Source organism: Capsicum annuum, chromosome 10 (genome assembly GCF_002878395.1).
Source record: "Capsicum annuum cultivar UCD-10X-F1 chromosome 10, UCD10Xv1.1, whole genome shotgun sequence".
Classification (NCBI taxonomy): Eukaryota; Viridiplantae; Streptophyta; class Magnoliopsida; order Solanales; family Solanaceae; genus Capsicum; species Capsicum annuum.
In genome coordinates this window covers 136,203,331-136,227,274 of record NC_061120.1, presented here as the reverse complement: position 1 = coordinate 136,227,274, position 23,944 = coordinate 136,203,331, and the positions used below count along the sequence as shown (strand labels likewise).

The window sequence follows — 23,944 nt, the reverse complement described above, 5'->3', positions numbered from 1 at the left end:
TTCAAACTTGACCATAATAATTCATAAATAACTGCAATCAAATAAGAAAATATAATCAATTTAAATGGATAAATAAATTGAATTAATTGAGCATAATTTAAAATCTAAAATTATCAATATTAAGAATTATATTATGTGCTTTTTTAGAAAAAAATAGCATGTGAAATTATGATATATTTTATCATCTCAAATATATATTGAATTTATCTACCTATAGTTTTAACCTTTTTTAGGTGAATTTTTGTTGTTTTTTTAGACCATTTTATTCAATAAAAGAGCCCAATGGCAGTGTTAACAAAACAAGACTTAGACCAATCGGATCCAATACATAACCCGACCCAAAAAATTGGAAGCTGAATAGTTTTCTAATTTTTCTATTAATTAAAAGGCTACATCAAGAGTACCAAGTACTCTTCTGCGAAGCTCATCGTCGCCTGCATAAATGTTGCCGTTGGAACTCCAAGCTGGGCTTTGTCAATTGTGGGTGATTTGTCAATTGATTCCATGGCTGTTGTTGGTGTTGCTCTGCCTATCTGCTTCATCCATATCAGGTATTTCCTTCTCTCTTTGAGTCCTTTTTGTTTTTATCTTCAGCTGTAACCCTTGATTCTCCTATTTAGGTGGTCTTTGACATGCAAGACCAGATTCTCTCTAATTCACCCAGATGTGAAGACCTAAATCCTTCCCTTTTGGTGGTTGAAGGTGCTGGATCTCTGCCTCACTTTTTTGGTGAACAATTTTTATAGCTAGGGTCCTAGCTTTTCTTAACACAAAAATCATGTCTTCTTCGGGGCCTACTTTAACACTTATTTTCCTGTGCTGTTTATTGTCTTTACTTCTTGTATGGTGACTTGTGAATGATATTGATGTTGTGTTATGTATATATCGGCTGCTTTCTTTCCTCATTGTTGAATTATCTTGCGTGTTTTGATTCTGAGTCGTGGAACTTGGTATTTTTCCATGTTTAAGCATTTCCTTGTTTGCTATGGAAGTTGCCGAAAATTATGATATTCCTTTAGACCTCGTGCTTCCATAATCTCATTTGTTAATGAATCAACAATTGTGTTACCCTCTCTGAAAGTATGAAGGACTGTAACATTTAGATCCTGAATGAAACTTCTTATCTCTTCCATGAGTTCAGCTATTTCCCAAGGAATTTTCCACTGCTTCAAAATTAGTTTTTTTGAGGCTTAAAGAGTCTGTTTCTAAGATGAAATCCCTGAGGTCTTCATCATAGCAGTACTCCAAAGCCTCTTTAATTGCCATTGCTTCAGCTACAGTGTTAGTATCAAATCCCAAACCTTTAGCTCTAGCATATATCAAATCGCCCTTGTCATCTCTTATACAAAAACCATAAGAGTTTATCCCTGGATTGCCCCTACTTGCCCCATCTGTGTCGCATTTTGCCTGTCCAATTCCTGGCTTTAACCACATCACCTTGTGATAATGGAGCCTAGGTTTGTAAGGTCTAATTGTTTCAACTACATCTATCCATGTCCATGTGCTCAATTTAATCCATGGGAAAAAGCTTTTAACCATTTTTTAATTACCTCCTGTACTTGTAGCACCATTCCTGCAAATGGCACGGAACCCCCATGTTTAATGTAATTTCTTCTCTTCCATAGTGGCCACATAATTATGGCTGGTATAGCTCTGAACATCCTTGTCAATTTTGGATTTGATTCCTCAGTCCACCATGACACAATTGTTTGTTGAATCATCATTTTCTCCATTTGGATAACTACAAAATGAGCAAACTACTTCCAAAGCCTATTGGCTAAGGGAGTTGTTAGTAAAACATAGGTCATTGTCTCTTCCTTTTTAGTATCACAACACCAACATTTTGATACCAACTGTATTTTTAATATCTTCAGGTTATCATCAGTTGGAATTCTTCTCATCCACTCCCTCCAAAGGAAGAAATTGCACTTAAAAGGAAACCCTTTATTCCAAATGAAATCAAAATCTCTCCTTTTTTTCCTTTCTCTTCCCGATGCTTTCCCAGGCAGATTTAACAATAAATTGACTATTCATTTTTACCATCCACCATGAAATATCATTTTGATAACCTTCCACAAGGGGCTTCAATGTTTGCAGAATAAGCTCAACCATTTCTTCAGATATTACTGACTTGAGTATTTGTCTGTCCCATTCTCCATTTTTGACAAAATTTCTTACCTCAGCTTCCTCATCTTGAATAGCATCATCTTCCACATAATACAATACTCTTTTTTTGGTCCAATTATCATACCAAAAGCCACTAAATATTATGTTCCACTTCTTCCCTTACCAAAATCGTTTTCCTCCATACATATTAAGCTTCAATTTCTTTAACGAGTAAAGGATGTAATATTTTACAATACTTGTTGAACATGAAAGAAGCCTATAGTAAAGAGTTTGAAGTTTTGAATATCCACCAAGGTTTTCCAAATAAGGTTTTGGACATATCATGCAATGATCTAAGTCCAAGTCCTCCTTCATTCTTTGGGTAACACATTGCCTCCCAACTCACCCAGTGTTTATTCTTTGAACCTGTAGCATTACCCCAAAAGAACTTTGCAAAAATCTTGTGAAGTTGGTTGATGACACTAACTGGTGGATTCATGGCTGAAAGAGTGTAACTAGGTATGGATTGAAGCACATGAGCAATTAAAATGTATTTGCCCTCGTAAGAAAGAAACTTTCTCTGCCAAGAGTGAAGCCTTTTCATTACCTTCTTGATCAAATCTTCAAAATGCCCTTTGTTCTTCCTTCCATAAAAAATAGGATAACCTAGGTAGGTAAAAGGAAATATACCTTGTCTTATACCAATAATTCTCCTTATATTGACTGTTAGGAATCTTCTCATGTAAATAGAGCAAGCTCTTATTAAGATTGATCATCTGTCCTGAAGCTTTCTCATAACTTCTCAAAACTCCCATCATATTCTTTATTGAATAACTGTGAAAAACAATATAGTGTCATCAGCATAAGAAAGATGATTCATATCTGAGCTCCACTTTGGCAATCCATACCCCCTAAACTCTGGGTAAAAAAAAAGCTCATTTAAACTCCTTGACAGAACTTTAGCTGATATGATAAATAACGTTGGTGATAGAGGATCACCCTACTTTAATCCACTTGAAGATTGAAAAAAACCATAGGACTGTCCATTCATAAGTACTAAGTACCAATTATTACTCACCAACCTAACTACCATATCAATCACTATTTCTGAGAAACCAAATCTCCTCAAAACCACCACTAGAAATTTCTAGGATACCCTATCATAAGCCTTTTCCATGTCAAGTTTCACCACCACATTATGAAAATTATTCATCCTATTTATATCTCTAATAATTTCCTAAGCTGGTAGAACATTTTATGTGATACTTCTTCCCTTTACAAACCCGGATTGATTATTAGAAATTATATTAGGAAGAAATTCCATAATTCTCAAGTGAATAACCTTGGATATTATTTTGTTAACAAAAGTACAAAGGCTGATAGGTCTTAAATCACCATAAGTAGTCACCACCTCCTTCTTTGGAATTAAAACTAGATTAGTATGGGTGATATACCTAGGGGCAATTCATTTCCACAAAAGAATGCTTTGACCATGTTAGTGATATCTTCCTCAATAATAGTCGAACAACTCTGAAAAAATTCCCTTGAGAAGCCATCCGGTCCACTTGCACTCTCCCCATTTAATGAAAAAACCACTTGTTTTACCTCTTCTTTGTAGGAAACCTTTCCATTCTTTCATTCTGCTCATCTATAATATTTTTCTTGATGCAATTTAAAATGTCATGCTGTTCAAAGCTCTGTCACTCTTTAAATTGTTCCATGAACACTTTTACTGCCTCCTCTCCAATATTCTGTGGTGTTGTTATTAAATCCCCTTGTCTTGTTTGTATCTCAGCAACCTGCAATTTTCTCCTCCTTTCTTTCATATATGAATGAAAGAATTTTGTGTTCCTGTCTCCATCATAAAACTATTTCATTCCAGCCTTTTGTTTCTAGAATTCCTCCTCAATCTTCAGCATTCTTTTCAAATCCGCCTCTGTTTTGCTCAATTCCTCTCTATTTTCAAGTAAGGGTTGAATTTGAAATTGAGATTCCTTGGCCTTTATCACATCCTCTAGAGTAGCCATTTTCTGAAAGATGTCCCCATAAGTCTCTTTACTCCAAACAACCAGAGCATTTTTTACTCTTTTTAATTTTTCATGCACAATATGAAAAAGGGAGCCCATGATGTTTTCCTTCCAAATCTCTTGAACTATTTTGTGAAAGTCTTTATGCTTGGTCCAAAAATTTAGGAATCTAAAATACTTCTTCACCTGAATTTGAGCAGTATTTCCAGTAACAGAAAGGGGTGTATGATCTGATCCCTGTCTGATCAAATGATGAACTTCACAGTGTGGTATTATCTGCATAAGCTCATTGTTGGCAAAAACCCCATCTAACCTTTTAAAAATACAATCCTCCTGAATTCTCCCATTCCATTATGTAAATATACTTCCTGTAAATCTCAATTTATTTAGTGCACAAGAAGCTATACACTGAGAGAAGTCAACAGTTTCTTATTGGGTCACTGGGAAGCCACCCGGTTTTTTTGACTCATCCATGATGGTATTAAAATCACCTCCAACTAACCAGGAAACTTGTGTAGTCATTGCTATCTCCTCTAATTCTTCCCTTAATTTCAATCTTTCCGGGCTACTGCATCTAGCATACACAACAGTGATCTTAAAACTAACATTCATTTCCCTCATCCTGTATTCCATTGTCAATTAGTGTATGGAGTCTGTTGAGCCAATTTAATTCCATTCATCATTCCAGAAAATCCAAATCTTAGCTGAGTTATTGGCCTTTGCATGAGCTAAACCCAACTTTCTTAAATAATCTTCCAGTTCTGATGGACTTTGGAAAGGCTCCATTAAAGCGATGTATAAGTAGTGATTCCTTCTATGTAGGTCTATTAGTCTCTCAAATGAGCTTTGAGTTCTAACAGATCTAATATTCCAAAACAACACTTTATTAATCATTGATCACTAGTGGTTTTAGAACCTATCTTATTCCTTGTATTGATGTGGGATTTTGCTGTTGTACTCTTGTAATCTTTCTTGCTTCTTTCTTTTAAATGCCCAATCTTCCTTGGAGACAGATCTCCATCTCTTCCAATTTGGTCTATATTTGCCTTCATGTCAGCATCCTCCTCTAAATCTTGCTTTTCCTGAATTTCTCTATGTGAAAGATGCTAAATTTTAGGGATATCTTTTACCTCCTTGCTTCAGTTTCCCTCTTCAAAATTGGCTTCTATCAATTGTTCTTTATCACTCCTCTCCTCAATCATATTTTTTGTTGAAGAATTACCAGACTTTTTGCTTCATGTAGCTATGTCTTGTTCCAAACCCTCTTTATTGTGTTCCCTCACTGAACTTTGAGATTTTTCTTGTACTTCTCCCATTTTCTTCTCACTACTGTTGTCACTTGTGGAGATGCTATTTCATTACCCTTCTTTTTAGTTGGGCTTTGTGTTTTCTCTTCTTCCCTTGAGCATTTATACTTTGACTTGTCTTCCCTTATGTCTTCTGTATCTCCCTTCTTGTTATCCAGCATTGACTCTTTTTCTTCTAAGGTCTCGAAAGTGTTTTTTGTTGCTACTTTTTCTGCATGCATGATAGGAGCTCTTTGATTCCATCACAATTCTGGTTTTCCTCTATATGGTAGATTTCCCCTTCTTCTCACCTGCTTTTTTATTTTGTTGTTGAAATTTCCCCTCTCCTTCTACCTTGGCTTTTTCTTTGTCCTCCTTTGTGTCTATATTAGCTTTGTCCTCTTTTATTCTGATCAGTGATCTCCTTTGTCTCATTTTTTCATCTTTGGGATACAGTTTTGGATGTAAGACATAACAATCCTTTTCATTGTGTCCCTGAAGTTTAATTCCAGACAATATTTGGGGACATAATCATACCTAATCTGAATCTATTTCTCTATCACCTCTCATGATTTCTTTCTCATTCCTATATTTATTCTCTTAAGGAAATCCCCAAGTAGGTCCCCTTCTACCTTGATCCTAGCACAACTTGGTCTAGTTTTATTTTATGTAGGTAGATCCACCTGTAGAGGTTTTCCAACAGCAGCTGCTAGTGAAAAAATAGCTTTCTTTGCAAAGAAATTTGGTGACAATGATGGGAAGGAAATCCAAGCTACCTCCACAGGATTGAACACTGGATCCCATTTTAGTGTTCTCATTGGGTAAGACCAATAATTTTTGGTGATGTAAAACTGTGGCTTAGAAAGCAAATGAGCATAATCTTCAATCTTTATCGACCTTATTAGAACATATCTATTGCTTAATAGCCCTATATTAACTTCTCCATTCAAATCGCATTGTTTTAGAATTAAACATCTTAGATCCTCTATCTCTGGCCACCCATAACAAAATTTTTCAATAACAGCATATTGGAGGTTCTCATTAACAATCATATGGTTGACCTCTTCCTCTTCCCAAATAATATGTGGCTCCCTATGCAAATATGAGATTTCTTTCATTGGTATGTTTTTGTGAGGTTTACAAGGATTTTGAAATAGATTTACAAAAGAGGTTTTTGGATTATTGTCAGTAGGTTGACCAGCCTCCGCTGTTGGAGGCTGGCCGACGGCCGTCACGACCATCAATTTCGGCTAAAGTTTGAGTAGGCAAAGTAGGTTGGAGCAAGAGTCACTATTACCTATAATTTTAAGCTGAAAATTAATTTTTTTATATTTTTCTTACTTTTGCGTTTCTTTAAATAAAGTGACCACTAAACTAACAATCAACTATTTACTATTTATTTTTAGTCACATATATTGTTGCTGAAATTTAGTTATTGCAACTCTTATACAACAACAACAACAACAACAAATCCAGTGTATTCCCACCTAGTGGGGTCTGGGGGGTAAGATGTACGCAGTCCATACCTCTACCTCTGAAGAAGTAGAAAGACCGTTTCCGATAGACCCCCGGCTCAAGGCACGAGATACCACACAAACACATAGTAAAGCACAGAAGCAGATTACATAACATAAATACGGCACCCATAAGTAATATAAAACAGAGGAGAGCAGAGGAAAGCACACAGATTCATAATGAAACATGGAACACGGAACACGGAATCATAACAGGAATAAAACCCCCACCAAGTAATTCCCTACACTAGTGACCCAAACTGGCCCTAGTCCTCTGCCGTAATTCGCGTCCTCCAGACCTTTCTATCTAGGGTTATGTCCTCGGTGAGCTGTAACTGTTCCATGTCCCGCCTAATCACCTCACCCCAGTACTTTTTTGGCCTACCCCTCCCCCGCCTAAAACCATCCAACGCTAGCCTCTCACACCTACGGATCGGGGCATCCATGCCCCTCCTCTTCACGTGCCCGAACCATCTCAATCGTGCTTCCCGCATCTTGCACTCCACTGAAGTCACACCAACCTTCTCCCGGATAGTCTCATTCCGAACTCTATCCCCTCTAGTCAGCCCACACATCCAGCGCAACATCCGCATTTCTGCCACCTTCATTTTTTGGATGTGGGAGTTCTTAACTGGCCAACACTCCGCTCCATACAACAAGGCCGGACGGACTACCACCCTGTAGAATTTGCCTTTAAGCTTGGGCGGCACCTTCTTATCACACAGCACCCCCGACACGAGCTTCCACTTCATCCATCCGCCCCAATACGGTGCGAGACATCCTCGTCAATCTCACCGTTACTCTGGATCACGGACCCAAGATACTTGAAATTATCCCTCTTACATACCTCCTGTGCTTCTAGCTTCACTACTACCTCATTCTCCCGCCTCACGTCATTAAACTTGCATTCCACATACTCTTATACCTTCTGGAAATATCCAACACATTTTTTACTTATGAATTATCTAATATACAATGTTATAGTATAATGGTCATTCCATTACATAATACAAAAGATCAACTATACAGTGTTATAATAATGGTTGTTTCATTATTAAATGTACGCGCAATCTTTTCTAGTTTCTATTAATAATTTTTTATTTTAAATTCAATATTTTCACTTTCTGCCGATATAATTAGAGTTTCAATCTCCCCATTTGATATGTACTTTAGATGCTCACATAGTTTTATTGCAATTAAACTTACTACCAAGAATAGATGCATTCCTCCATCAGTGAGTGAGTGTGGGTGCACTTAGTTAATTTCTAATATGAGATTTCAAAAAATCTACAAACAGTCAAATGGGTATTTTTGATGATGACATACCATGGTGATTGGCAGGTGCTTGAGACTTATAAAATTACGTCGACACTTTCATATATTACTAATAATGTTGGAGATGGTTTGAGATCCTCTTCTTTCACCATCTTCGTTACTCTAAAGGGACTTTTCTTATTTAGAATTAACAATCACTATGACATAAAAAAGATTGTTACATTTTAGGGTCATTAATGGTATAACAACATATTTTAAGTATAAATCATATCTACTCATGAAGATTTTTTTTTGCGACAAAAGGTTACACTCATATTTTCTTAATTTTTTTTATAAAAATTTAAATAGGCCAACATGGCCTTCTATTGATTTTCAACAAAATTTGTACAAAATATTGGCCCATTAAGTGGCCTAGACCCGAATACATATGCACAACAAAACAAAATGACCAAATAGGAAAGTGGACAGTGTCTTTCCTTTACTGCGTCTTCATCCATGTTACAACACTCCGATATCTCCGATGAAATTCCAACCTAAGCTCTTCGGTTTCTTCTAAAAGCAATGATGAGATTATTCTGAGCTTGTATAATTCTCTTCTTAATTTCGCATCTTGAATAGATAACAACATTGAGTTGGAAATATCCTTCTCCTTTTGGATTTTGGAAGTGTAAATCCATGAGCTTTGAGTGCATTTCATCTTGGGCATTTTAAATTCTCACAAATGCCATGAAATCACTCAACCGGAGACTTCTCCATCTCACTCATCACAGATCTATACTTCTTCTCCTCAGATAAATTTATTCCATTTTCCTTTTTCCTTTTACTTGATTTATCCAAGATTATTACTCATTTTGAATTTTCAACAGGTTGAGCTCAGCGAAGGAGCTAATACCACTGTCCTAAAACCCAAATCAAGTATTATTCCAAATAAATCAGGTAAATCCTCCGTACAATTGTAATTATCACATATTGTAGTTATCGTCTGTTATTTTCGCAAGTGATGTATGCTTTGCTATCAACCAACTTAAAATTGCATAACCTGCGTAACTGTTGTTGTGGTTTATTGAAAATGAATTCTGCTTTCATAATCGGCTATCCAGATGATATTCCCCATTTTGCATGTTTCTAAATCTGAAATTTGGGACCTGAAATTTATCCATGTTCAGTAGAACTTTAGCTTCCTTTTGGTAATTGCTGATAAGTTGAAAAAGTTAATCTTTCTGTTCCTGCAAAAACAAAAATTTTGTTAGCAATAAAATCAGCGACTTTGTTGCCCTTCCTGTAGATATGATTCAGGACCACCTGCACCCCTTTCATTAACTCCTGAATTCTTCTTATTTCCATAGATATTAACCAAGGAATCTCCCAATTTCCTTCTACAAAATTCTTAACAGCCAAAGAATCAGTCTCTAAAATCAAGAAAATAGATTGTGATCAGCACAGTATTCCAAGCCCAATCTCATAGCCATTACCCCAGCCATTAAATTTTTAGACGCCCCAATACTTCTACATTTTGCAAACACCAGATTTCCTTGATCATCTCTAATACAGTAAGCACTAGAACTGAAATCAGGATTCCCTTTAGAAGTCCCATCACTATTGCATTTAAAACAACCAGCTCTAGGAGCTGACCAATACACCACAGAACAAGCAAGTCTAGGAGAATAATTTTGAAGAAAACTCAGTAATTCCGACCATGATTCTAGAATAGATATAAACGAGGGATATAGTGTTTTAGTCAACAACACTAAATTTCTAGTTATTTCTCTTTTTATGCTCCATAATGTCATCTTACCTCCATGTTTAATAACATTTCTACCTTTCCAAATCTGCCACAAAAACAAAATAAACATAGGAATAGCCTTAAAAATAGAATTTAACTTTGCACTTTTGGACGCATTCCACCATTTAAATACACTATCCTTTATTTGTAAGAAGGGACCTTTAATACCTTCACATGCTGCAAAATAAACCCATATATCATTAGCCTTAGAACATGTCATAAATAGATGCTCAAAAGTTTCATCAATTCCACTATCACAGCAACAACAGCGAGCCTCTTCACAAATACCAGTTTTGACCAAAACTTTACCCACTGGTAATCTTTTCTTCCACAATCACCAAATGAATAATGAAACCTTAAAAGGAATTCCCTTCATCCATATTCTTTTATAGATCAAAAAACTCTCTTTTTTATTTCTCACAAAGTCCCAGGCAGATCTAACTCTGAAATTTCAAGAAACATTCAACCTCCACCATGCTTTATCCCAATTTTCATTCTCTTGTTTGCACTTCACATTCTGCACAACATGATTACATGTTTCATTCCCAGAATTTAACTGCAGGAGATCAGAATTCCATTCTTCATTACTAAAACATTGACTCACTTCTTCTAGCTGATAATTCCTGTATAAATCAATAGGAAGTAAGTAATGTAATGCCCCCAACTGTGTCCAATTATCATATCAAACACTTGAATGACCACATTTAGGTTCCACCATATTTGTTGATCAAACATGTCCCTAGCTTCAAGCATGTATTTCCATATTAAAGAACCACCCCTCCACTCCACTAGTTAAGGTCTAACTGTTACGACCCAAATGGCCATGAGTGGCACCCACACTAATCATTCTGTGGGAGAACCGTCTAAACCGAATCATGATCCAAACACTTAGTCAATATTAAGATGATATTATTGTAGAATTTAACATAATAACAATAATCCAGGACTAATCATTATTAATTCGGAAGTCAAACAAACTACTTACTAAAATTCCCAAGATCCTAAAGTCATCGTACGAGAACTACTAACAAGGATCATATCTGAAGTGATATCCATAAATAAAGAATGTTCCATTCCCCGAAAGATGGACAAGAACAAATAAGATGACCCATGGCAGCCTGGAGACAGAGTGCTCATCCTTGGATCAAGATCTGCTATCAAACTCTAGAGGTGAGGTCATGTCTGAGCCTAGAACACTTTCTGCACTCAACAAAAGAAGAGTACAGGGTAGTATCAGTACAAACCACTATGTACTGGTAGGTATCATAGGTCAACTCAATTTAATAGCATGTACACAACATAAATCAAATAACGAGTAGACAAACATCGTCACACAACAAATATTCAATGAATCAACAATCCAGCAACAATATGTCAAACAGTGCTCACAAACAAGCCACATAACCATCAAGAGTATCAACCATAATGTAAACATCCACAGAATCAACACAAATATGTACACACATGCTATGGGACTTATTTTTGCCCAAATAGTCATGACCTACAGGGAACAATCTATGTTCATGTACCGTACCGGCGTGGTACCCGATCCAACATATACATATCCGTACCGGCGTGGTACCCGATCCAACATAAATAGAGACGTACCGGCGTGGTATCCGATCCAATATAAATGTAAACGTACCGGCGTGGTACTCGATCCAATATAAATGTAAATGTACTGGCGTGGTACCCGATCCTCATAAATGTAAACGTACCAGTGTGGTACCCGATCCAACATAAACATAAATTAGTATTATCAATATCAATTTACACAACCTCACAACATACAACACGATGTTCCAAGATTACAAGTACACTTAAAGTCATGAGACAATTCCATCAAGTCAATTTTTAATAAATATTTATACACGAATCAACAATCCAAATATCAATAATTTCAAACATGTACGAATACCAATCCACAAGTATTCAATTTAGGAGCATACACACAATTAAATCGAGTCTAAACTCCAATTAAACCGTAACCTACTTCAATCGAGAAAACCGAATGTAAGCTACTTTGCAAGGGTCTTGCCCTTCCGTAAAATCTTCGAGTGTTTTAAATCTGTTCAAATATATAATTCTCATAAAAGTACGAATTTAATGACATCAATTTATAAATTCTTACTCTAAAAATCTTAGACCTAAACCTCAATTTTTTAATTCCAAAACATGGAACAATTACAATATAAATGTATTAAACAACTAATATTGCAATTCGTAGTCTTCAATTAACATAAGAAAATAATTGACTGTTTCTACATTGAAACCGATTGGCTCATCATGCCTACTTTACCATTAATGATTGCTAGCACTATCCACTAAAGAATTTATTTGTATTATATTACTAATTTCGATTAAAATTCTCAAAGGAAATACCCTTTGTTTACATATTCCTTTACCCCTTAATGTTGCTGACCTATCCAGTTATTACTCTCTCCATCTACATATATCTTAAAGCATGCAACAGTGAAATAGTGAAATATTCTCACCTGTATCAGTCGACTCAAAGCATTTAATGTGCGCTATTTCTTTCCCCTCTGCGCCTCCTCCCTTTTTCTTTTTGGTCTCTTTAAATAAGCTATGAATAACTACTAGTCCGATGATATATTACACTAATTTCATCCATAATAAAAAATAAGGGAGTTGTGGGTATGACCCACTATTAATTTAATTTATAGCATTTTTTTTCAGAGCATCAATTAAATTAATTATTTAAAATATTCGAAACTCTTAATATATTCTCAAAACTCATTCGAAACCCCGTAGAAATAAATTAAATATGTAAGCTAACTAAAAGTACATTTCAAATCTATTGAAAATATTAAAATAATATATTGAGGTCGTCTTGATAAAAGGTTGACCGTGATCAAAATTAAATTTATTAAAACTTAATAATCCAACTAATGACTTCAATTACTTTCGAACATCTCAAGAATTGTACCACTCATCCCGTGAGTCATAATTCACGTACACTAACTACGGAGAGAGCTAAAATAGGAAAGATGAGAAAATTTCGCAAATGGCCAGGAGGGTCGTTACACTTTCTTACAATATTTAGTCCACATGAAATTGGTCCATAAAGATTTTTGTGTTCTAAAAATCCACCATAGATTAGCAAACATGGCTTTAAAAACATCAAATAACGATCTAAAACCCAACCCCCCTTCATCTTTAGGACTGCAAATATCATCCCAAGCCACCCATTGCTTATTTCTGCCTACTTCTTTAAAATTCCATAGAAATCTAGCAAAAATTCTATGTAAATCATGAATAACACACTTAGGAGGATTAATGACAGATAATAAATAAATGGGTATACTTGATAGAACACTATTAATTAAAATAGCTTTACCACCAAATGATAACATCTTTCCTTTCCATGCTTGCAACTTTCCTTGAACTTCCTTCATCAAATTAGAGAAGTGCACCTTTCTTTTCCTTGCATGCCCTATAGGACATCCCAAATACATCAATGGAAACTTCCCTTTAGAAAAACCTGTGCATTCTTCCACCTTCCTAATGTGTTAATGAGCAGCTTTATGATACATATAGAATGAACTCTTCTCTTTGTTTATCAATTGTCTAGATTGCTCTTCATATCTCCTGATCATCCCCATTAGAAGCTTCAAAGCATCCTTATCTGCATAAGCAAGATGATTAATAGCGTCACTCCATTTTGGTAGACCAAAACCTTTATAACCACTTTCCATATATAATGAATTCAGAGCTCCAGAAAGAACTTCTGTAGATAAATGAATAAAGTAGGTGATAAAGGATCCCCTTGCTTCACCCTCCTAGTGGAATAAAAGAAACCATATGCCTGACCATTTATTAGTACAGAGTACCAATTATTAGCCAGTAGTCTCCAAATCTTATCAACCATCTCATTATCAAAACCCATATTTTGAAGCACTTTGACCAAAAAATTCCAGCTTACTCTATCATAAGCCTTGGCCATGTCCAGTTTGATAACTACATTTGCAGGTTTTTCTCTTTTCCCAATATCTATAATAATCTCCTGAGCTAACAGAACATTTTCAGTAATGTTCTTCCCTTTCACAAAATAAGATTGATTCTTTGATATAACATTAGGCAAAATGTCTTCTAATCTATCATGAAGAATCCTTGAAATCACCTTGTTTAGAAAATTACTCAAACTAATTGGTCTCATGTCTGAAAAAGATTGTGATATCTTTTATAGGCAATAACACCAAATTAGTATGAGTGATGGATTTAGGAAGAGTATAACCTTGAAAAAATGCAATAACCACTCTGTACACATCTTTCCCAATATTATCCCAGCATTTTTGAAAAAATAAACCAGAAAATTCATCCGGGCCAGAAGCACTATCACCATTAAGTTCAAATACAACTTTTTCAACCTCTCTCTGGATGACAGAGCATTAATAGCCCTATTTGAATCAATAGATACCAAACTAGGAATAAACTTCAGCAGTGATTATTCAGCAGTAGTCTGAGTTTCTGTGAACTGTTCTTGATAGAAATCCACAGCAGCACCAGCCACTTGATCAAACCCTTCAACCCATACTCCCTATTTATATTTTTGATTCTATTGATAAATATTCTTCTTCTTCCCTCTTCCATTAACAAGACTGAAAAAATCTTGTATTCTTTTCCCCTTCAGTAAATCACTTGATACCAGCTTTTTGCCTCCAGAATTTTTCCTCATAATGAACATATTTCTTCAGCCTAGCTTGTGCTTTATGAAGAACCATCCTGTTTAAAGCTGATGGATCAGCTTCAAATAATTTCTCTTTCATTGTCACAATTTCCTCTCTAATTTATCAGCTGCTTGAAAATATCTCTAAAAGTATTTTTGCTCCAACCAGATAAAGCCAACTTTGTTCTTTTTAATTTTTGCTTTAGACTCACAAAAATGTCACTGACATCACTTGCTATCCAATTATCTCTGATCACCTTTTTGAAATCTTCCTTTTCTGACCAGAATTTAAGAAATCTAAAAGGCTTGTTAATAGCTATAGGACTGACTCCCATAAGACAATAGCAATGGGGCATGATCTGATCCAGTTCTAGCTAAATGTTCTGATTCTATTAACCCAAACCAACCCAAGAAGGACTGATTCACCAAAATTCTGTCCAACCTTTTGAAAATAAAATCATCATCTATTCTACCATTCCACCAAGTAAATGGACTACCCTTAAATTTGACGTCAACAAGATCCCAAGAATTCACACAGAAAGCAAAATTCTCATATTCTTGAGGATATACAGGCAGTCCTCTTATCTTCTCTTTATTACTTAGAATGACATTAAAATCACCACCAATCAACCAAGGCAGTTGCATTTCCAAATTCAAAGTATATAAATCATCCCATAATGCCATTCTTCCTTGTGCATCACATTTGGCATATATCACTTTAAGTAAAATTGATTGACCAGATTCTAAAAACAATAGCCTTAATGTCAAATGTTGTTCAGCATCAAGAATAGCATCCACATGAATGTGTTCCTGAATAAATACCCAGATCTTACCATTTTGATTGTAATTTGTATAAGGCATGCCTAATCTTCTCTTGTATCTTTGAATCTACATCACATTCTGAAAAGGCTCCATCAAAGCTATTATAGAAAACTTATGATGTTTATTCAACATCTGACTTCTATGGAATGAATTTTGAGTCTTTACAGACCTCACATTCCAAAATAATGTTTTTAGACTCATTTCTGAACAGCCTTAGTATTTCTCTTTGGATTCGACCTCTTTGGTACTGTATCACCCTTACTCCTGGTGTTGTTACTCTTAGCAATAGTTAATAGTTGATAAACCAGCTTCTTTAAAAACTTGATGAGCATTTGTCTTATTATTAACCTCTTTCTTGTCTTCAACAGGTTGGATATTGCATCCCGCTTGCTGGTTCTCTTTATCAACTATCTGATGTGATACAATATCATGCAAGACTTTTACAGGACTTGATTTTAAAGATGAATGACAACATCTTGTTTTCCTCTCTTCTTTAAGCCTATCATCTCCAACATCAGCAAACTGTCAGATTCCTTTAGATATGATCCCAGCATCTCAATCTTTTCCAATGAGGTATCAATCTACTAAGGTTCTTGATAATGGCATTTTCTAATTGATTTTGTAAATCCATCTGTACCACCTGCTCTTTATTATTTCTGCAATTACTTGCATTTAACTGTTGCTTCTCCTCATTCTTCTCTTCTTCTATAGCCACCTTATGTTCAACTATTGCCAGTGTACTAACTGATTCTGCCTGCTTTGCTATCATAATATTCACATTTTCTTTTTCCACCTTGTCTTTATTGAATTGCTCTTCCTGCACTTATTGTGACTTTATGCATACCTTATCAACTTGCACTTTATTATGATACTCCCTCTGTTGATTAATTGTGTTGCTGCATGTCTTGACATGCTGCTCTTGACTGTGCACTACTGCTGCATTACTATGAAAAGTCTTCTCTACCCATTCTCTAGTTCCATCTGTGTATGTAGTAATACCTTGGTATGCACTATAATGCTCTGTGCTCTGTTCATCTTCAGGAATCTGTTCATTTAAAGATTCAAATTTATTGTTAGTGTTGAGGGCATCACTTTGTTTGCCTGAAGATGATGACAGTTCGATCATGATGTCAAAAATTGATAGTTTATTTACAATGGCTAAATTGGATTGTTTTAGTACCAACAATGGTAGGGTAATATAATTTATTTTTTCATTTAACTTTTATTGTGCATATTTTTTGGTCATGTATGTTATGTTGTTTTTATGAATTTATTTTACATTAAAAAATAAGGGGGTGTTTGGATAGACTTTTAATAATTCTCCGCTTAAGCTAAAAGTCAAAAGGCATAAGTTGGTACTATCCTACTTTTGACTTTTGATTTATTTTGACATCTTTTGACTTAAAATTAAGTGTTTAAAAGTACTTTTTAACTTTCCCAAACATCACGAAAACTAAAAAAATGATTAAAAGTTAAAAATACCTAAAAATAAGCCAATTCAAACACCCACGAAACTCAAGTTTGAGTGTGATTTTAATCCTACGGGATTCAGAAGCAATATTGAGTTGATGTTGCATGCCTTTTATCATGTTCTTTTCATATGTGATGCAGTAGTAGAAGTTGACAAATGAGGTAAAGTTGATCGTTGTTATGTTTATTGATACAACAATAACAATAATATCTTCAGAAAATTTTATAGATACAATCTGGAAAGGGTAAAATCAAACAAGATGTATTTTTCTCCCTATGTATTATTATTCGTTGTATTGCTTCAATTATGTATATGTAAAAACATGGAGTTGATAGTGATAATTATTAATTTTTTAACCCACACGCTATTAGATTTGAAATTATGTTTTATCTCCTACGATAATATTTCTTTGATAGTCTACCTTATTCATACGTATCTACAGACAATATATATATATATATATATATATATATATATATATATATATATATAAAATCCATAATCTATCTATAATCCATATCTATAATCTATAATCTATAATATATTAATAATCTATAATATATTAAAAGTGTGAAGTTCATTCAAACTTTTTGCCCTTCATTAAAATACTTTGCAATAGATAAAATCGTCTTTTCACCTATTTCCTCCAATTATTATATTATTAAATCAAGCACTCCAAAAATATATGGGAAAATCTTGATAAAATAAATATATGGAAGGATTAAGAATATTAAAAAACATAAAATATATGAATCCTAAAATATTTATGAATCCTAAAATATATGAATATAAATTAACATTCCTAAAATAATATATGTAAAGAATTACATTAAATTCTTTTTACCTTTTTCAATGTTTTTTTATCGCAAATAAGTTCGTCTGGGGTTTTAAGCTTCTATATTTGATGTCTTTTTTGTTTAAATTTACCTTCAAAATAAGTTCGTCTTTTTTTTATTGTTACTTTAAATTAGGCTTAACAAAATTGAAGATCTTCATAATCTTTTATTCTTTGTATTTGCCTTCGTAAATAAATCATTATTGATTGATTCTTTAATATGTTTGTGCAGATGAAGAAAGATTTATGTGAAGCATGCGGACAAAACTTCGTATTGATTACAAGATATCGATTACAAGTGAATTTAAGGTATGTTTTTTCTATTCTAAATTTTATGTTTTATTCATACTAGTTCTGCTTTTTATTAAGGCGTAAGTATGACTTTGACTTTTATCAAAGTCATACTTACATTAAAAAAAACTATTGAGATAAAAATAAAGTGAATAGTCTTTTCTATATTAAAAGTGTGAAGACTTGAAAAGTGATCTGAAATTTTTGTCTTTCATTAAAAATCTCCGTAATAAACAAAATAGTGTTTTCACCTAACACTAAAAACCTTAATAAAACATTTGTATTTACAATAGCAATTTTGTTATATATACACAAGTTGTGAAACGTATATCTTAATAAAACTAATCCTCCGTTCCTCGGTCAGTGCATTTTGCGGTTGCGAACTAACCACAGAGTTTGCTTTATTTGCCAGAGCGGGAATCGAACCTCCGACCTCTTGCTTAAGGGACACAGCGCTGAACCACTATGCCAACTTTGGTGGTTGGCCTTTTGGTTAAGATCAAGTGAAAGATATATCTTATCTATTTTCTTTAAAAAGGTGAAGAAAGAAAGACTTATCAAGGTATTGAGGGGGAAAAAAAGAATACAACTTGCTGTTATCTTTAGCTTATACGTATCATCATGGTTATCACTTGATACAGGACAAACAAGGGAACACCAAAATCAGTCCACAAAATGGAAGAATTCTATGAACTTTTTTGGAGACCAAGTCCCGGCTTCCCAAGAACACAATAACAAGAAGATAACAAGGTATTTATTACACCAAATTAGCGGACAACAAACTAGATTAACAACATAAGATGTTGAACAAGAAGACACAAAATTCGGATTTAACAATAACAACAAGAACACAAGATTATAGCACAAACACTAAACAAGATTACAAGAAGGTAAAAGGATAGATAGATAGACCACATGAAGGTATAATCTTAAGAACCCAAGAATGGACACTCTTTGACCCTTAACACTACACACAACAATAAACCTATCTCTTACATGACACAAGATCGGATTTCACCTCTCTAGCATCAACGCTTCCAAGCTAGTAACAACAAAAGAGAATCCACCTTATTGTTGTATCCTAGTTTCGGTGGTCACTCTTCTCACTAGAGAGAGAGAGCTTGTTACAAGTCTTACAAGACTTACAAATATCATTCAAAAATTAAACTAAAAACCCTACAATATTTCTTTTATAGCTATTACAAAATATAAGTTAAAATGACCAAAAGGCCCTTCAAAGAGTGGGCACCCATCTAGTGTAATTTATGGGCTGATTTGGGTGTATTTTGGGCTTTTTTTACACTTTATTTGCATGTGCCAAGGCTCGGGTCCAACACGTACTCTCCTAAATCTATATCATCCTCTCCATCTTGAGAGGAATTTGTCCACAAATTCATGGCTTCACCTCGTTTAATTGGTCACTTCAAAGGAAACCTACTAAAAATTAGTCCGCAAAACATAAAGAGTCCGAGAGCTCAATAATAACAAGGGACGTATCAAGATACGAGCTAAAATCAGCCCACAAGAAATACACAAAAATAGTCCACAAGCTAGCCAAACCCCGAGAGCATAATGACAATAAGTCTCGGATCCAAGATCTTCATTTTGATCCTCGGCTTCCTCTCCTTCTTGAGATTGGCCTCATCTGACTCAAGTCTCCTTCTATCAGGAGACTTCATATCCTTCATGTCTCTCTCTACCATATACCTCTTCTTGGATGTGTCGGTTTTTGAAAAGGAAAGTTTCGGTTGAGAGGCTCGATTTGGTAACGTGGAGCTTCGGTTATGGAGCTTGGATGAGAGGAAATTGTCTTCCAAGTCCTCCTTGTTGGACTTGATCAACTTGCGGGGGAAGTGGTCTATCTTGTTCTCGATTTTGAAGGCTATTTGGAGCTTAGCTTGTGGCATTATGTGGTGGTCTTGGAGGATTGGTCATTGGAAGTAAAGTTTCGAGTGTAAAAGCACGAGAGTTCCTTCGACTCTCTATTCGATCCAACTTCTCATGCATAGTTACCATATCCGAGTCAAGTTTTTCAAGACCCGCATTTGCCCTAGCAAGGTCTCGGGACAAAGCATCAAGGAGGGCCAAAATGGTTTTCATTATGGCCAAGAGGTTACCTATAAAACAACAAATAAGTTAGTTGTACAAGAATGATCCTCACACTCCGTCTCTATTGTTTTGTCTCTTAGATTTTTTTCTCTCGCTTTGATCTCACAAGTTTCGTAACGTTGCTTGTACTCCGTGAGACAGTGAGAGGTGGATCAAGTATTACATCAACTCAAAAGAATTGGACACACAAAGGTACGTATACACGAAGGATAGTTTTAAAACTAACTTACAATCTAAAACTAGCTTGTAAGTTAGTAATGGAATCAACAAACGAAACTAAAGAAACAACACAATGAAACTAGAAGAACAAATTTTGAGCTTAAAATTTGAGCTTAAAATTTTGTGTGAATAGTAACTTAGGTGATATGGCAGCATACCATTGGTCACGGCCCCATAATTATTCACTAGTTGAAGTTTACAAACTTTAGTTACTATGTAATGGAAACAATTGGTTTTGGAGGGAAATTATATGTCTTAAATCTCCTTTAAGTCTAATCTTCAAAAGACAAGACTTGACTTTGTACAATTCCCACAAAACAAGGTCCCTTGAAACAAGGAAAGTGGTTGAAAAGTAGATGTCAAGTCAATAAAGTGACGACTCAAGTCTTCTCACAAACAACTTTACAACTTGTAGTTGTCTTAAGTTGTAAGATGAGATGAAGAACAAGATGAACACCACAACAACCTTCAAGAACACATCAACAACATCGCAACAATTTCCACCCCACGGTAAACATCAACACATATCACGGCCAATTTTAGTGTCAACACACGGCCAAGGTTCTTTTTGGCATTGTAATTCGATTTTAGCAAGGGTGTAGGTTGTGATGAATGTCAAGAACTCAACAACTTTATCAAGAGCAACAAAAACACCAACAACGTCCAACCAAGACTATAACAACAAGTCCACACGTCCAAGAACAACAACTTCAACACACGGCCATGGTCTTGTTCATAACAACAACATCAATTTTTTTAAAACTCAAATTTAGATCAACTCAAAGTGTTAATAGAAAAGAATACCAACACTTGAAACAACAACACAAGCAAAATAAATCCTAGACCTAGACACATAACATTCGGTCAAGATACAACAACAAATTCAACTTCTCGGCCAAGATCTCAAGCTCAAGAACACATCTTTTTTTTTTCTTAGCAAGTTAGCCTAAGATTGGTATTGTAAGAACAAAACCTAAGATGACTTTGATACCAAATGATACAGGACAAACAAGGAAACACCAAAATCAGTCCAAAAAACAATCCACAAAATGGAAGAAATCTGTGAACTCTTTTGGAGATCAAGTCCCGGCTTCTCAAGAACACAATAACAAGAAGATAACAAGGTGTTTATTCCACCAAATTAGCGGACAACAAACTAAATAACAACATAAGATGATGGACAATAAGATACAAAATTCGGATTTAACAATAACAACAAGAACACAAGATTACCACACAAACACTAAACAAGATTACATGAAGGTATAATCTTAAGAACCCAAGAATGAACACTCTTGGACCCTTAACACTACATACAACAATAAACCTATCTCTTACGTGACACAAGATTGGATTTCACCTCTCTAGCATCAACGCTTCCAAGCAAGCAATAACAAAAGAAAATCCACCCTATTGTTGTATCCTAGTTTCGGTGGTCACTCTTCTCATTAGAGAGAGAGCTTGTTACAAGTCTTACAAGACTCACAAATATCATCCAAAAACTAAACTAAAAACCCTACAATGTTCCTTTTATAGCTATTACAAAATATAAGTTAAAATGACCAAAAGACCCTTCAAAGAGTGGGCGCCCATCTAGTGAATTTATGGGCCGATTTCGGTGCATTTTGGGCCTCTTTTACACTTTATTTGCACGTGCCAAAGATCGGATCCAACACATACTCTCCTAAGTGATACAAGACAACCCAAGAACACAAAAAAACAAAGACCAAAACAGTCCACTAGTTCAAGGAACTATGGACCTCTTTTGGTGACCCCTATCGAATTCAAGAACACAACAAGAATACCATGTAATGATGTGTTTAACACTTAATTTCCAGCAACAAATCAAATTATATTATGACAATAAAAATGAAGAACAACAATGTTACAACCACAATAACCAAACGACTTGAGCAACAACAACACAAACTACAAGATTAGGACAAAAAACAAAGATAGATAGTTAGACAAGTGTTGATGTAGTCTAACAACCCAAGAGCATATTCACTCTTGGACTTTTAACACTTCATACAACAAATACCTAACTCTTACAATGACACAAGAGGGGCATCCACCTCTCAAAGCACCAAGTCTCAAGCTTTGTAACACACAAGAGAATCCACCTTTATGCTATATCCTAATTTCAATTTTGAGAACTCTCTCTTACAAGAGTAGTGTCTTCAATATCATGCATAAACTAAGAAAATAAACCCTCCAAGGTTCTATTTATACAACACTACAAATAATAGAAAAATGACAAAAGAGCCCTTTAGTGACTAGTCTTTAAAAATACTCAAAAGTGTCATGATCATGATCATACTTGTATCACTAAGTCCATATTCGTGATTATTTCCGTATCATCATTACTCTTGCTGACATTGACTATTCTTCCTTTGAAAAAATCTCCTTTTTATATTTGGTTTTGGTTCTCCTATGTTCTTTGTGTTCCAATTGGTTAATATTTTGGGAGACTCAAAGAGGACCCAAGTTTACTATTTCTCTAAATAAAAATAAACGATGGTACATTTTGCTAAATCTTGCAACATTGGAGGTCAGGAGAGTAAAAGATGAAGAGATTGTAATTGAATTGTTGTGTTGGTGGCTGAGAAAATTGGAGGGAAGAATGACGAACGAAATTAATTTTATTTTGTAATAACTTATATTTGTTTGTGACCAACAACAATAAATAAAGAGTAAATTCATAATTACCCTACTGATGTTGGCCGAGATTTTCAAAAAGACACCTAAACTTTGAATTCGACCTATTACCCCACGATTCTTTTTTATTTCGTTGCAAACACATCATTTTTCGCTGAATCTCAGTCACAACAAGGAGAGTGAAATACACGCGTCAATCAGGTACTGCCACGTGTCAAATACGTTTAATTTATATATTTTTTTGTTTTTTAAATAAAAGTTTACTTTTTATTTAATTTAACACCCCACCCTCTCTTCCCCCACTCCACCCCATCTTACAACTCCCCTCCCAACAGCTCTCCTCCACTCCCCACCCTCATTCAACACCCCCACCCCCGTCCAACACCCCCACCCCATCAACATCTCTTCCCAAGCACCTCAAACCCCTCACTCTGTCACCATTCTCTTTCCCCGTCCATTTTTTTTTTCAAATCAATTCAAAAAATAGTTTTATGATTGAATTGAGAGTTTTATGATTGAATTGAGTTTTAAAGATAGTTAAATAATATGATTTGATTGAAAAATTGAGCTTTAATGATATGATTTTAAAAAAAAAAAAAGCTTCAATGGAGCAGCTTTAATGGTGATATTGTGTTGAAGAGATTTAATAGTGTTGAAGAAGATATTGTGTTGAAGAAGAAATGGTAGGTAGTTAAATGAAATGATTTAGTTGTAAAATGGAGCTTTAATGAATGATTTAAAAAAAAAAAAGCTTTAATGGAAGCTTTAATGGTGAATTGAGTTGAAGAAGAAAGAGTGGGTGGGTTGGAGGGCGAAGAGGGGGTAGGAATAATTTTAAAAATAAATAAATATTTTTTTTTT

The 23,944-nt window shown here is 34.8% G+C and overlaps 1 long non-coding RNA gene across 3 annotated transcripts in view; it reads left to right on the top strand.

Annotated features, from left to right (window-relative positions):
- Window positions 1–392: 392 nt before the first annotated feature.
- Window positions 393–23,944, top strand: part of LOC107863947 — a 33,793-nt gene continuing 10,241 nt past the window's right edge. Inside the window, exons 1-8 of one of the 3 annotated variants that reach the window (XR_007045890.1) lie at window positions 393–551; window positions 621–702; window positions 9,075–9,144; window positions 15,869–16,073; window positions 16,542–16,688; window positions 18,039–18,115; window positions 18,510–18,659; window positions 18,739–18,945. This is a non-coding gene — a long non-coding RNA (uncharacterized LOC107863947). Of the gene's footprint in view, window positions 552–620; window positions 703–9,074; window positions 9,145–15,868; window positions 16,074–16,541; window positions 16,689–18,038; window positions 18,116–18,509; window positions 18,660–18,738; window positions 18,946–23,944 lie in introns of those variants that run through there. The other 2 variants (XR_007045891.1, XR_001672502.2) reach the window with 2 other exon arrangements.